This window comes from Carettochelys insculpta, chromosome 14 (genome assembly GCF_033958435.1).
Source record: "Carettochelys insculpta isolate YL-2023 chromosome 14, ASM3395843v1, whole genome shotgun sequence".
Classification (NCBI taxonomy): domain Eukaryota; kingdom Metazoa; phylum Chordata; order Testudines; family Carettochelyidae; genus Carettochelys; species Carettochelys insculpta.
Window position 1 is genome coordinate 40,805,442 of NC_134150.1, and position 15,890 is coordinate 40,821,331.

Genomic DNA, 15,890 nt, shown 5'->3' on the forward strand with positions numbered 1-15,890 from the left:
CTTACAGCACCTTCCATCTGTGAATCTGCTTTTCTTGGAACGTTAAGGAATTAAGTGTCCCAGTGTTTCTGGCCTCTCCATCCTTGAGTTGGATACTGTCATTGTCATTGCAAGCTGTTGGATGAGCCAAAAGAAGCCAAACACAGGCAATCAGGAGGGAGGTTCTTGAGAGGATGAGTAATGGAACTTCTCCAGCCCAGTGTTCTCCAGCTGTTGGTCGCTAAAAGTTAATGCACGTGAACGCTGTTTGACGGCACTTTTGCGGACAAAATACTTCCACCATTTCTGAGGGGGTTTCGCTTTGTTGACAAAAGAATGCTGCCAGGAACAAAGCAGCATTCACACAGCATTCCTTGGGGTGGGCTGGAGGGAGTGTGTTTCAGCATCCATGCATCCATCTATTGCAAAAAAAAAAAAGCAAATGTGGTTCTGGGATACGTTAACAGGAGTTTAGTGAGCAAGACATAAGTAATTCTTCTGTTCTACTCCCTGCTTCTTAGGCCTCAGTTGGAGTATTGTGTCCAGTTCTGAGAGCCACATTTTAGGAAAGTTGTGGAGAAATTGGAGAAGGTCCAGAGAAGAGCAACAAGAAAGATTAAAGGTCTAGAAAACATGAGCTGCGAGGAAAGACTGAAAGAATTGGGCTTGTTTAGTTTAGCAAAGAGAAGACTGAGACAGGACATGAGAGTAGTTAACAAGTGTTACAAGCAGGAGGGAGAAAAATTGTTCTCTTTGATCTCTGAGGAGAAGACACTGCAGCAAGGGAGCTTTAGGTGGGCATTAAGAATAAGTTCCTAATTGTCAGGGTGGTTAAACATCGGAATAAATTGCCTAGGAAAGTTGTGGAATCTCCATCACTGGAGATACTTAGGAGCAGGTTACATAGACATCTATCAGGGATGGTCTAGAAGGCACGTGGGTCCTGAGATGAGGGCAGGGACTGGATTTGATGACCTCTCGAGGTCCCTTCCAGTTCTAGTGTTTTATGGTTCTATGAATGATACAAGTTTTGTGGCTCAAGTACAAGTATAGACATAGCCGTTGTATCCCCTCCCTATCTGAGTCTTCAGCAGTTGATGAATATTCCTGTCCTTGGGCAGATGGGGAAGGGAAACTGAGCTCAGGTTAACCCCTTGTTCACTTAAGTCCAGGTGCCACCTGCTCATGTGTACTGTTAACAAGAATGCTCCCTATTACAGTACATGTGATGCTCTTAGCACTGGGAAAATAGAACTGAAATAGTCAACATGATTTTTGTTAACATTTCCCCCCACAACAAAGAGTTGCTCAAAGCTCTATATTTCTGTATGTGATTCACCACCATGCACAATCTCTGCCATCAGAACTTTATATAAATTGCCTCTTTGAATAGTAAATGTACATGACATCTTACTCATCTTGTATAAAGGACAGTTCAAGCACATTTCTTAAGTCTTGATTTCATTAACACAGTACTGCAGTTCATCAGACTTCATAAATATTTATCTTTAAGCATTCTTTGTACAATTTCAAAAACATTTGCCATATATTAAGAGGAGGTTTCATGTTTATTGTGCAATAGTCTTTCCTTTCCATAGATACGCTGACAAATAAATCTCTCCAATGGTTGTTATGAGCGGGGAAGTCATGTCCTCTTCCAGACTTTTCACAAAACCTGACATCTTATTTTTCGCAGGACTCCCAGAGTGCGGGTGTCATGCAGACCAGTTTGGGATTCCCTTGGCAATTTGAGTCGAAGGAGTTTTCACTGTTGCCAACCTAGCCTTGTAAAAATCATGAGATTTTGTTAAAATTATGTTATGCTTTTTTTCTTGTTATTTTAAAAAATTTCCTTCTGGCTTCTGAACTTGTGGAAGTGCATTGAGCACATGTTTGTAGGCTTTTCTCTGTAACCATGAGGTTTGGAAACTGTGACAGGGTCAGGCCAGAGGCAGCTCTAAAAAGCAGAAACAGCCCTGGTTAATCAGGTGTCATCACAGGCGGAGTGGGAGCTGCCTGCAGAGGTGTCTGTAAATCAATGAAGAGCCAGCTGATTCTACTTAAGGCTGTCATGGGCCTTTTAAAAAAAGTCTTCCTGCAGTGGGGGGCAGGAGAAAGAGAAAGAGGAGGCTGAAGAGAAGTGAGGAGACAGAGAGTGGCAAAGGAGAATACCAAGACTACCAGAGACAGCAGGGGTGGTGAGGGGCTCCTACAGGGAATGTTTGATCTCCCTGCCCTGGTAACCCCAAGGCTCAGCCCTGTCGGACCAAGGGCCTCTTACCTGCTGCTCTTCAGGCCGAGGGACCAAGGCCTGAACCCCAGCGAGGGCAAGCGGGTCCTGTACTGTGGGACTGGGGACCGAACAAGGTGTGGGGCTCAGGAATGACACTGACCCTGCCGCAAAACCTCCTTTTTTATTTTCATGAAGTTGAGATTTTCCTTTATTCACTTGCCTCCAGGCACTGATTGAATATTGTGAGACCTGTGATCAAATCATGACCTGGCCACACTGGGCTTGCTAAACGTTGGTAAAATCAGGCAGCCACCATGACAGAGGCAGGGCCTTTCCTTGGGGATTAAGGACCATCAGAGAGAAATGAGCTGCCGACAATAGCACTGAAAAAGCAGTCAAGTGACACTTTTAAAGATTAACAAAATAATTTATTAGGTGATAAGCTTTGGAGAAGTGGGTCTGTCCCACGAAAGCTCATCACCTAATAAATTATTTTTTTAGTCTTTATAAAGCGTTACTGGACTGCTTTTTGGTTTTGATAGAATACAGACTAACATGGCTATCTCTCTGTCAATATTCAAAAATGGTAATGGGAGAACATGTAAAATGCGAGACTTTCATTTGGGTTAAGAATCCAGATTTTCATTCTCAGGTCCACTAAAGACCCTTTCTTATACTTCTGTGGCTACACAGGTAAAAAGGCAGAAAATTAGTTACGCCCACTTCTACATTTGGAATACGTAAGTGGGCCGTACTGTAAATGAGAGTCAAATCCCTGAAGTTCTGGATGTTTGTTTAAACTCCTCTTGCAATGGTCAGGATTGTTTCTGGTGTTGGCCAGATTAAAAATAAAATGGAAACAGCCTCGCTAATGTTTCTTTCACTTCTTGTCTCGGCAGTACGTAGGAGGAGAGGCATGCGGAAAAGTGCTTGAGAAGAAGCACTCTATTATATGTATAAATAGCTAGAGCATCAGATGTAAATAAATATGCACCTGAATCAGCCTCTTATTTATATTAAAAAGTTCGATACTTTAACAACATTTTTAGAAAATTCTGGATTTTATGCAAAATAGGTGGCTTACTTTAATAAATGCATTTTTAAAATGTACTTTTTGGGGGAGAACTCTGAGTATTTCACATTGTTGTAAAACAAGTTTTTGTTTTTTGATTTATACAATATGAAACCAATTAGTTGATTTTTAAGAAAACCTGTCAATGTGTTTTGAATAGTGGGTGAGAATCACTGCCTCACCCAAAGGTGCTTGCTGTCTTCAGCACATCTGTGTGTCTTAGGGTCCTTGTTATCACTTGGTAATATCAGAAGACCATTTCTTCCTGGTGTCAGCTCAAAGGAGCTCATGTGCGCAACAAGGTCTGCAAAGTAAATGGATGCCAGTCCACTGCTAATGCTTGGGATGGAGTGCTCATCATAGAGCAAGCAAGAGCTTTCAATTAGAGAATGCTGGAGGGGGAGTGGTGATGTGTAAAAGGATAAAACCAGCACAAAACGTGCTCTTCTGCCAAGACAGGACACACCTGCTCCTCTCCACTGTTGGTGACACAAGAGCTGCCCCTCAATCCCTGTCTTCCTATGAGAGTGTGAGGAACAGCAGGAGGAGGATGATTCTAGGCTAAGGTGAAGGTTTAAAGAGGAGGAAGATATTGACACAGGCTTATTTCTCCCCCCACGCTTATGTTTTGTTTTCCTGTCTTAGGTGGCCTATTGAGTCTATGCACCAATTCCATCTAGAAGAAAGTCCTTTCCAGGAGTCCTGAACCAGGTATTATTTTTTCCCTTTTATTTATGATAAAATACCAGCTCTGATTCTGCTTTCACTTACCCAGTGTGTTTGCATTAACATTCAGCAACAATACTCTTGACCTCGAACTTGGTCCTGTGGCCAAACCACCAATGGAAGGGTTCCTGTTGACTTCAGTGGAGGTTGTGTTTATGGTGTGCATGAGCAGTGCGGGGAGCAACTTGGGTTTTATCCCAATACTTTCTTTGCAAGACAGTGCCCAATATATCTGCCTTCCTAGCTGCCAATTGCAGGAATTCAGTTGTTTTGCAAACTATGTTGGTGCACTCAAGAGACATGTCTCCCAACCCTATTTGTGGTCGTCAGGCAGAAACTTTTTATTACTAAACAGTTTGTTCCAATTTATCATTGTCATTGGCTGGGGTTGTTCCCAATGGGACCAAGTGAACAGTAATACTGCAGGCTTTCTCTATCCTTGTCTGTATATTGTGGCTGCAGGCTTGGAGCAGGGTGGCCAATGCCATCAGCTCAGTGTCGTTTTGTTATTCAGTTGTTGAGAGACTAACCACTCATGGTTTGTCTGTCTGAGCCTTTGCAGGAAGAAATAAAATCTCAAATGCAAGTACTTTCTTGTAGTACTTGGAGGCAGGACCCAGACCCAACCTTGGGGTTCTGTGCTAATTTAACCACACACAGGCAAACTCAAACCTGGCAACTCTGGAGCTTAGTGCGGGAACCTCTACAGTTTGAAGCAAAAGCCATTAGCTACGTCTGTAGAGGAGGCTCATTCTTTCTATCTGCATGTGGTCTAACGCTCCGTCTACACTAGCCTGGAAGATCGACCCGCTAAGGGGATCTGCTAGGACCCACGAAATCGACCTTTCAGGGGTCACAGTTGACCCCTGTACTCCTCATGAGATGGGAGAAACTCTCCCAAGGACTCTGTTCGTAGGGATGACCAGGTAAGCCAAGCACAGATAGGTTGATTCTAGCTATGCAATTACCATGGGGCATGTCCTGTTATAGGGCCATATAATGCCCTTTGTCCCTGTCTGCTAATTTTGGTCCACTTCTTGCAAGCTTCTGTGCAGGGATAGTATCTTGCACTTGTACAGAGCCCCACAGGCTTCCCAGATGTTTCTTATCATACATCGAATATGTGGAAGATGCATATCTTGAGAAATCCTACATTGCTAACGTATTTGAAACGCTGTCAGTTCTTGTCATCTCAGTCCTCAGGCCCCTTTCATCGAGTTCAAGTGAGGGCTGTATCACATTCTCAAGTGACCCAGACACCCTGGGAGGTATATGAAATTCTGGCTACACAATTGAGGCATACTGAAATACTTCACCTATCTATGTGATCATTTTCATGTGTCTCTTCCTGGTGTTATTTATTATGTCACATTATTTATAACTCCATTAGCATAAACATAAGTAGAGCTGCAAGAGCACAGCCACAAGAAAAAAACCACCTGGGTAAAATTCGCCCCTTCTCAGAGGGCCAGCATAAGAGCTATCCATCGCGTTAATGTGGGGCACATGTGGGGCACAAGCACTGAGCCAGTCATTTGCAGGAGTCAATGTCACACTTTGTGAATATTGTCCCATAGAGAAACTGTTGATCCACTTTCCTGGTATTTGTGACTCCCTTTTCTTTGCTTATTCAGATGAATGAGATTGCATTGGCAGGAATATATATGCTGTGCTTTTGCTTTCCCATAAACTTGTGTGAATAAATATTCACAAGAGGATTTCCATTGAAAGTGCTCTTATGGTCATTTTGGAATATTCTTCTAATTACTCACCAGACAGACTTGTAGAAAGTGTACACGTTTGGAGGCAGCTAGCAAACACTGGGGGGGTGGGACTCGTAGCTGTTCAAACTTTGATCGCTGTGGCTGCGTCTACACCGGAGCCCACCATCGAAAGAGCAGAATGGAAAGTCAGAAATCGATATGCCGTCTTTCGAAAGAACACGACCACACGGTAAAGGCGGATCGCAGTTCCAACCCACTCTTTTGAAGACCCTGGCCCATTATTTCGAAAGAGAGCGTCCACATGAGGACGAGCGCTCTTTCAAAAGAAGGGCGGTGGAGTTGCCGCGGACGGGGTCGCATGGCCGCCAAGCCCTTCCACGGCCAGCAGCCAGCCTCTGCCTTCAAGGGCCCCCCTTCACCTCCCCAGCCCTGCACTAGCGGAGGCCTGTTGAGGTGCCAGGAGCAACACAGGACCCCAGTGCAGCAGCACCATGGCCGACGGCACCCTGCTTCTCGCACTGGATGCAGACATCCCGGGCACTGTCGCCCACGTTGTCTGCACGGTCGCTGCAGCCGCCTCCCTCCTCCTTGGGAGACGGAACAGCCCCCCTGAGGACACGGAGCGCGACCAGCCTGCACCCCATCCCCTTGTACCCTGGCGCCTGTGGAGCCACCCCAGCAGCACGGACTGGTGCGAGCGACTAGTTCTGGGGCAATGGGATGATGTCACCTGGCTCCAGAACTTTCGCATGAGCCGGGACACCTTCCAGGAGCCATGTCACTGGCTGGCACCTGCACTGAGGCATCAGGACACCACCATGCAGCCTGCGCTCCCCCTCGAGAAGCGAGTTGCAGTTGTGGTGTGGAAACTGGCCACCCTGGACTCCTACCGCTCAGTGGGCCACCAGTTCGGGATGGGCAAGGCCACTGTCGGAGTGGTGCTCATGGAGGTAAGCCTGGCCTGGGGCATGCTCCCACCACGGGAAGGGGGAAGGGGGTCCATGGACACAAGGACCCCTTGGGGGTCGCTGGCTGAGGGGGGCGGGAGAGGGTCGCCGGCTGGGAACACCCTGCCACACCCTCATGAGAGCGCATGACCTCCCTCCCTGCAGGTTGTCTGTGCCCTGAACACCACGCTCCTGCACCGGGTCATCTGCGTAGGGGACCTGGACGCCATCGTCAAGGGTTTCTCCTCGTTGGGGTTCCCAAACTGCTTTGGTGCTCTGGATGGGACACACATCCCCATCCGCACCCCACCACACAGCGCCAGCCGCTATGTCAGCTGGAAGGGCTACCACTCGGTGGTCCTCCAGGCCCTGGTGTACCACAAAGGCCGGTTCACGGACATCTATGTGGGCTGGTCGGGGCGAAACCACGACGCCAGGGTCTTCCTCAATTCCAGCCTGTGCTGGCGTATGGAGGCCGGCACCTTCATCCCCCAGCGGGAAATGCCAGTTGGGGACACCACCATGCCGCTATGCATAGTTGCGGATGCGGCATACCCCCTCCTGCCGTGGCTGATGTGGCCCGATACTGGCCACCTCAACCCCAGCAGGGAGGTCTTCAACACCCACCTCAACCAGGTCCAGCACGTGGTCGAGTGGGCCTTCGGGCACCTCAAAGGGCAGTGGCGGTACCTTCTTGCCCGCCTCGAGGTGAGGATGCGCAATGTCCCACAAGTGGTGGGCACCTGCTGCGTCCTCCACAACATGGTGGAGGCCAAGAGAGATGCCTACATCCAGGGGTGGGCAGCTAAGGCCACCATGAGGTTCGAGCAGCCAGCTGCTGTCACCAGCCACCAGGCAAACCGCGACGGTGTCTGGATCTGGGAGGCCCTCTGTGTAAGTCTCGCCCCGGGGCCACACTGAGCACCTCGACGCCCACCCCTTACTGTCCCCCCATACATCCTCCCCACCACCACATGCACTGCCACCACCACTGCGCCCATGCCTCCCCCTGCACGGGACCATGGGACACGGGCATTGGTGCACAATGTAAACCTTTACCAACAATAAATTGTAAAAAAACATGGTATAAAAGTCCAACTATGTACAATGTGCGTGGGGGGACACCCCTGTATGTTGCAGGGTTGGGGGGCCTGAACTTGGAGGGGAGTTGGGAGGGGGCTAGAACTGGGAGAGGGGGGCATGGGGCCTGAACTTGGAGGGAAGTGGGGAGGGGGACAGACTTGGGAGGGTCACTCGCGCAAGGGGGTTGTGGGCTGACAGCCATGCCGGCCTCGAGATCCTCTTCCCCCCGGGAGTGGGTGCCCTGGTGGGGCTGGGACGGGGCAGGGAACACTGGAAGGTACAGGCGTGGTGGGACAGCAGAGGGGGCATCGGTGTGGGGTGGGGTGGAGGACTCTGTGGGGGGTTGGGATGGGCAGGAGGCCTTGGAGGGGCCCTTTCTGGGGGGGGCCCTGCAGGGGCTTCAGGGGGTTGGGCAGCAGTCGGGGTGTGGAGGGCCAGGAGCCGGGCCACATTGCTCATGTGCTCCTGCAAAGTCCCGTGCATGGCGTCTAGGCGGGACATGAGCCAGTCCCAGGCCTCCCTCCACCACTCCAGGTCGAACTCCTCCAGCTGGAGGCGGTGCTCCATAAGTTCTGCCTGGCAGAGGTTGGTGGGGGTCATCCACCGTGAGCCGCTGCGACCTGCTGCTGCGCACCCAGCGTGACGCTGCTGCTGAAGGTGTCCAGCCCCTGTCCAATGCCTCTGGGGGGCTCTTGGGGACCAGTGACACTGATGGGCTATGTGGGCCCTCGCTTGCTCACCTGCAAGGGGTGATGGATGGCATGTCAGTCTCTGAGCAGGACCTCATCCTCCTTCCCCTGGGATCCTGTCCCCCTGAGGCCCCGCCTCCTCCGACTCCCCCGGGGCCTGGCCGTGGTGGGCATGGCATCCCTGTGGTGTCAAGTGCACGTGGGCTTCCCCCCTGGGTGTGGGCTGGCCCACAGGCATCCCACTGGGCAACTGGGTGCCGGGAGCTGTCCATGGGTCTGGGTGCTGGGTGGCGCTGGCAGGTGCAGAGGGCGTGTTCGGGGCTGTGGCCAGCTGGGGTGTATGGCCCTGGGCTTCCAGGCCTGTGCCCAGTCCACTGGCATGGGTGCCACCCCCGCCCTGCCTGCTGGGGTGCTGGCCCCGCTGTGCACTTACTGGGGGGGGACCTCAACTATCTCTGGGGACACCCGGCTCCCTGTGGCACAGCTGGACAACCGCAAGGGGACGTCAATTATGAGGTCACCCTCCTCGCTGGACCAGTCCCGGCTGGTGTCTGCCCCCTGGCTTGGACTGGCTGGTCTCGGCTCCTACAGCTCCTCCGGCTTGGGCTGGTCTGCCGAGCTGTCCAGGACCACTTTTGGCGGGGATCTGTCCTGGGGCCCCAGGATGCTGTAGAGCTCCCTATAGTAGGGGCAGGTGGAGGGGCCTGCCCCTGAGCCCCCGGTCTCATCCCGGACCCGGGCATAGCCCTGCCAGAGCTCCTTAACTTTGCTCTGGACTTGCTCCGGGGTCTGCTCCAGGTCGCCTTGGCTGGTCAGCCCCCAGGCGAGGCGGGCAAAGGCAGTGGTGTTCCTCTGCTTTACCTCCATCTCCCAGAGGACCTCCTCTTCCCTCCAGAGGCCCAGGAGATCTCTGAGTTCACGGTCCATCCAGGAGGGGCCCCTTTCCTTTTTTTCAGAGACGGACCCCTGGGAGCCCTGTGGGGGCTCTGAGGGGGGGCCCTGGGGCTCGGGAGACTGCCGGGCGCTGGCCATGTACCTATAGTTGTTGTCGGGGGCAGCTGAGAGGTCATGCTGCCTGGAGCTCATGCTTGCGCAGCTTGCCCACTCTCAGCTTCCTGCCACGGGGTTTCTGGGTCCGTGAGGCTTTAAGAGCGGCCAGACGCACGAGTCATAGAGTTCCGCTTGGCAGGGCAGAGTGTCTCCGCACTCGGGCTGGGCGCTGTTGTGGAGGACTCCTCTTTCAAAAGAGTGGGCCCTGGCGCGTCGACACGTGCCTTCTTTTGGTGTTGTTTTTCGATGGGTGGCGCTCTTCCCATTCGGGATCGGGGTCCAGCTTTCGATGTCTCAGCTGCGTTCCTTTGATTTCAAATCAAAATGTGGATGGTACGTGTAGACGCTCCCTTCGTTCTTTCCAAAGAGGGGCCGATCTTTTCGAAATACTGTGCACGTGTAGACACACCCTATACGAGTGACAGATGTGAAAGTGGGCAGCTTGGGTGAGTAATGGGCTGCCATGAATAACTTGGACAGAGCCACTAGTTTGTGTGTGTAACAACCACGGTCGCTGTATGTTTTTGTGTGGAAACTTCCATTAAAGTAAAGGAGTGGGGAATTGTTTTCTCTTTTTCTTACATATCCCAGCTTTGCTTTATGGTTCTGCTTCCCCACCACAAAAATCGAGGGCGGTGTAAGGTGGGTAGGTGCTGTCAACAGTTAGTGCTAGAGACCCACAGGAGCCAGAAATTGGGACTTCACAGGCTTAAAGAAAAACTTTCTGATTCGTTATGAGCTAAAGTGAGGAGCAAAGCACATGCTACAGGTAAAGCAGCCCAGAGGGGGATGTGCCTTTTGGGACTCAAAGCTGGCATCATTTATGCCAGCATAAATCAAAAGTTACTACTGAACTCAGGGAAGTTAAGTAGAATTTAAGATGTTGTACCAGTTGAACCTTTCTAATACAGCATTCTCTGGCCTGACAACATCTATGGTCAGGCATGATTTTAGTTAGCTAGATGTCCAGTTACCATGGGTGTGGCCAAGTTTCCCAAGGTCCCTTAAAGTTTGTTTCCAGCCACCAGTCCTGGCTCTCAGTGTTCTGTGCTGTGTTATTTCGCTGTAATTTAGCCCTAAGTGTCTCCTAAGAGCCCAGCCAGCAGTGGAAGTGTCGACAATGCTGCTAGACAATATCGATCTCTTGTCTAGCAAATTCTCTCGTTTGGCACTGGTCAGGTCCCAAGGGTGCCGGGCTAGAGATGTTCAACCTGTGCCTCAAATTATAGTCTGGCCTTGTATGTATTTTCTCCATGCGTGCTCCTGCTTTACGTAGCACTTTGCTATCAATTGTTTTGCTTCTCAGAACCTCCTCCCTCCCCTCCAGCACCAATTTTTCACATCCTCTGGATGTTAAATGAGGCCAAAGTGTGCTATGTACTACTGACACTTGTTTTCTGACAAATTTACAAATTTATCCCAGGTATCATTCCAAAATCCCTGATTCGTACCACTGCAGAATTTGACCAGAGAGGCTTGGAATAGTTTGGGTAAGAGCTAAATAGGTATTCAAACTTTAGGTTTCTAATCCAGCTAGAATCAAATCTTTGAACCTTTTGAAATTCTAGGCACCACTTGTATAACCACTGGCTTCTGCACTGCTGACTCCTGTAGCAAAATAATTGATTGTAATGCAGAATTCATGTTCTCTCTACATGCAAGTCAGCTGCAAAGCAGTAATCTTAAATGATTTTATAAAAATGAAAACTTATATTAAATGATGATATTGATAATTGTGTTGCAATAAATGGCCTGACTTTGCAAATGGAAATCAGAATGGAAATTGTGATCACTGGAGTGGAGAATAGTTTAAGATATGAAAATGCTGCATTTGTTGGAAGCTCTGATTAATACAGCAACACAATTAGTTATCCGGAGAAGGTCTAGTTATTGGGGATGAGCACAAGAATTCCCCCTTGCAGTGCATGGTTAATTTGTGTATATTCCCTCTGCTACTGCACACTGCCCTCTGCTGTCCAGACAAGGGATGACAATTAGAGATAATAGACCTCTTCGTGTAGTAAGAAGCGGTTTTGGGAAGTCAGCAACTGTCTTCGTAAATAAGTCAGACCTGTTACTACAACCACATGCTTACTGAAGCTTTTTTCCCCCCAGTGTTTAATAAAGCCTAATCACTTTAGATTCTTTCACGTACTAAATAAATCTGTGGCCCAATGGTGAAATGTAAACAGATTCTGTCTGGCAAAACATGGGCAGCTGTACTGCCTGGCTCAGGATAAATGCCTTGTGTGAGGATAGCAATGGGTATCTTTTAGACAGGATGAACGTACTTTTCAGAACAGTGGACTAGAGGAACAGTAAATTTGATTAGGAAAATCCCCTTTTATCTACCTCAAGTTATATTAACCCTTTGGAGTCTCATCTATCCACATGTACAGTTTCTGGTGACTCTCTCATTTGAAATCTCAGTATTTCTGTATCCATATATATAATGCCACTCATCTTCATTAGCATCAGGTTTGCTGGCAGTGTCTGTAAATTGCCTCCGTCATCAACATTTTAACATAGCAAGTGGAGAGAAGCCCAAATACAGTGAATGTGCGGAAAAAAACGCTGAATTTTTTTAAAAATTTCCTTTCTTTTTGATGGTTGTTAGTTGACTATGTTTGACGTGTTATCTTTAGACCACCAAAGACCACGTTTAATAAAAGTTTTACATCTCTTCCTATATCTGGCCACTTAATGTTGGGGTCAGAATGGCACATCCTAGTTTCCATGGCAACAAGCTGTTAGGAAGGTGTATCTCATGTTGCTTACAGTGAAAGAAAAGGTGCAGAAGGAGGAGGTGGTCTGAAATTAGCGTCGGCTATTGATCCACAATAGAAACGATATTGTACATTTTATATTGTTGACTTCTTGTAAACATGGGTTGCTTTGCAGCAATAGAAAATAATACAGTGTTTAAATATACCATGGAATAAGGAGGGCCTTGTGATAATGCACTGGATTAGTAATCAGTGCCAAGATTGGCATCAGTTATCCCAGGATAAATCTAGTTACTACTGATCTCAGTGAAGTTAGGTAGAATTTGAGTTGTCAGGTAATCAGGAGATCTTGGTTGAATTCCTAGGTTAGTCATAGGTTCCCTGTGCGGCCCTGGACAAATCATTTAATCTGTTTGTCCCCCTGGTCCCCTTCAGTAAATTGGGGATAACTTTTCTCCCCTAGCAAGAGAATCCACGGAAGAATGCCTCTACTTGCAAATTGCTCATGTACTGCACCAATGGGTCTGCAGTGAAGGGTATGTCTCCACTGCAATTAAAAACCTCAGGCTGGCCTGAGTCAGCTGACTGAGGCCTGGTCTCCTCTATGCAGTGGATGAACATGGCACTGATCGATATGACAAAATGATCTCCAAGCACTCTCCCATCGACTCCAGTACACCACCAGGATAAGAAGAGTAGCCGGAATCAATGGGAGAGCAGCCCCTGCTAACTGTACTGCGTGGAAGATACCACGCTTAATATGTTGACTTCAGCTACCTTATTTATAACCTATGCTCCACCCGGAGTACAAGGGTTTAATAAATGGAATGAATGAATTTATGTCGCAGATATTTTGTGTGGTAAATCATGGGCAAGGGGAGGAATTAGTGTAGACAAGGGCTCAGGATTAGGGGTTACTGGGCTCAGGCTAGAGCATGGGCTCTGGGTCACCACAAGGGAGAGGGGCCCTGGAATTTGGGCTCCAGCTTGCGCCTGAATGTCTATCCCACAACTAAACTGCCCTTCAGCCAAAACCCCAGAAGCCCAAGTCAGTTGGCTCAGGCCAGCCCCAGGCATTCAATTACTGTGTACCCAGACCCAAACCAGACCAATATCTTCTCAGATTTCCCAGGCACTGAAATGGCTGTTGATCCATTAGTTTATATTCACACAGCAAAGACTGAGCCATTTTTCTTAAGCAAAATAACCCAAGCAAACAACCTATGCACATGTGTCTGTCATTTCCTCTTGATATCTTGTGCTAAATAACTTGGATGATCTTCCCAATCAGTATGAAACATCAGAAATATTCCACTGTGTGCTGGTTTGAAGAAATATAATTAGGAGAAGCTTTGGAAAAGTAACCAATCAGCTTCTGATATGTGGCATTTTCAGCACGCTTGTATGTGAAGATATGCAATAACTTATTCCAGGAGTCCAGTGAAGATCAGCTCCCATACACATTTGTTGATTGTATAACTAGTGAAGAGCAGATTTCTGGAAGCTTTTGTGACCCAAACTTGGCTTTGGTAGCTCCATCACTGGCTATAAATTAACAGATAGACTAGGAGGAACGTTGAGCTTTGTAGCTCTGCTTGGAATAAAGTGCTATCTATCTTTATTTTTAAAAAAATGTCATGTTGCAGACCACAGATAGTACATTACAAGAGCCTGGCGGAAGGCAAGTATACTGGCAGCTGGGTCAGTGCCTTTTTGTTCCCCACGTAGGCTCACAGAGTGTGGCCCAGCAGCCAAGGCAGGCAGCTGGGCCTCGTTAACAATCAGTTTGCAGCAAAAAGACTAACCAGACACCTTCTGCCAGTTAAGGCCTGCTATATAAGGTTTCCCCCCACCAGGCAGAAGGAGGGAGGGGCAAGAGGAGTGGATCAGGAAGAGAGGCTGGAGGACTGAGGTTTTGGAAACGAGAAGAGGCTCAGTCAGGTACAGTGGGGAAGATGCTAGAGGGAAGAGTTTGGAGAATTGGCTCAGGGAAAGGCTGCTGTGTTTGGGGCAGGGGAAAAGCCCCATCAGCTGCCTCCCATGCAGGGTCCCTGGGCTGAACCCCAGACTAGTGGGATGGCCTGGGCTCTCCCCATCCTTCCCCTTCTGAAGGGGTCTTGCATCCCCCTCCTGGGACTTGCCTATGATAAGAATGGCTTAGCAGACAGAGACCCTTGACTCTGGAAAGACCCAGATCAGTGGAAGGGCCACCATGAGCTTCTGAGGCAGCCAGTAAATATCCACCAAGGAGTGCAAAACCCCTAGTGGGTTATCGAGGGACATGTCACAGCCAACACGCCTGGATTACCAATATCATAGTGGACTTTGGATGGTAATGTAATGGAAGTTCATACACATCAATTCATTTTGGGCAAACACAGTCAGAGTTGGGTGTGCTTGGGTTATGTCCCAGTGCAACATCTATCCATCAGCGTTAGATTGTTGTGCAATGCTGTGAAGATATAGTCTACTGGGTGGGCTTTCCTTTGTGAACATAGTTGGAAGTAATTATTCCAGGAGTAGGACTCAGATACCTGCCACAAGAATAGTCTTGTTTTGCTGACCCCATCCAAGATCTGCTGCTATGAAAGGCGTAGAGAGGATTCTTTTGGAATGTTTTTTGGAATGCATTAAGGCCACGTATATCTGGCTGGATTTATTTAAGCTTCTATGCATTGGAAGAATGTATGTTAAGTAAAATAAACATTGACTTAGGCATTTTGCAGAGGTTGGTGCAGTCTGATATTTTGGGAAGGGTGACACCTTTGGATGAGGGATTACAGTAAGGGGTTGGGTTTCCTTTGAGTTTACTCCAGGTGCTGAGATCAATGTCCAAAGAGAATGTGTTAAGTTCAGCCAAAGAAAGGTGTAAATTAACTGGAATTGTATCTAGCTTCACTGTGAACCTCGGGTTCACACGGGTGAAACTGTACTTGTGCTGAGTCCCACTGAACCTCAGCGGAACTCTGTGGGAGCAAAGGTCTGGCTATAATGATCTCATTGCAGAACTGGGGCCATCAACTGCAAGTGACTGCATGCTCTTCATTTATTCCCATTTTACCCAGAATAGAGGTATTGGGACAAACCAGGGCTCCTGCTGTAGCTTATGGTGGAAGGTGTTGGAAGCTGCTATTGCATGTCTTTGATCTATTGACTGTCACAGATTTCACAGTGCTAATAGCATGATAGCTACCCTTCATTCTGGCTAAGTAAAAGAAGCAGATAAGCTCCTTTATGGACTAAGATAGCAGAAACAATGGAAGTCACCACCCAAATTATTGACTATATGGAAGGCTGAGGAAGAACTAACTCAAGGAGAATAAGATGGATTTTCCCGAGAACAGTTTGCAAATACAGAGACTGGGGCATTTATAAGATTGCACCTGTGTGTCAGAAGCAGAAATCAGCCAGAAAAGTGAGGTGAAAGCCATAGAAGTTCAGCTAGCATGGCCCTGAGAGGAAATTCTTTTGGGCAGAGTGCTGGTTGGAAAATCTGGTTAGCTATTCTGAGCAAGGGAATTGCTTGCTGCTGTTCGTTCCTACTGTGCTCAGGGGACCAAGGTTGTTTTCATTCTTTGTAAATACACAGGCTTGCACCAAGGAAGTATCAGACTCATGAAAAATTTCTCCACTTAGCAAAAACAACCCAATAAGCCTCTGA

At 48.4% G+C, this 15,890-nt stretch overlaps 1 long non-coding RNA gene across 1 annotated transcript in view; it reads left to right on the forward strand.

Moving 5' to 3' along the window:
• LOC142020757 (uncharacterized) overlaps positions 1 to 15,890 on the forward strand; it is a 117,850-nt gene that overhangs the window by 69,089 nt on the left and 32,871 nt on the right. Inside the window, exon 2 of the long non-coding RNA XR_012647492.1 lies at positions 3,930 to 3,995. This is a non-coding gene — a long non-coding RNA (uncharacterized LOC142020757). The remainder of the gene's footprint in view (positions 1 to 3,929; positions 3,996 to 15,890) is intronic.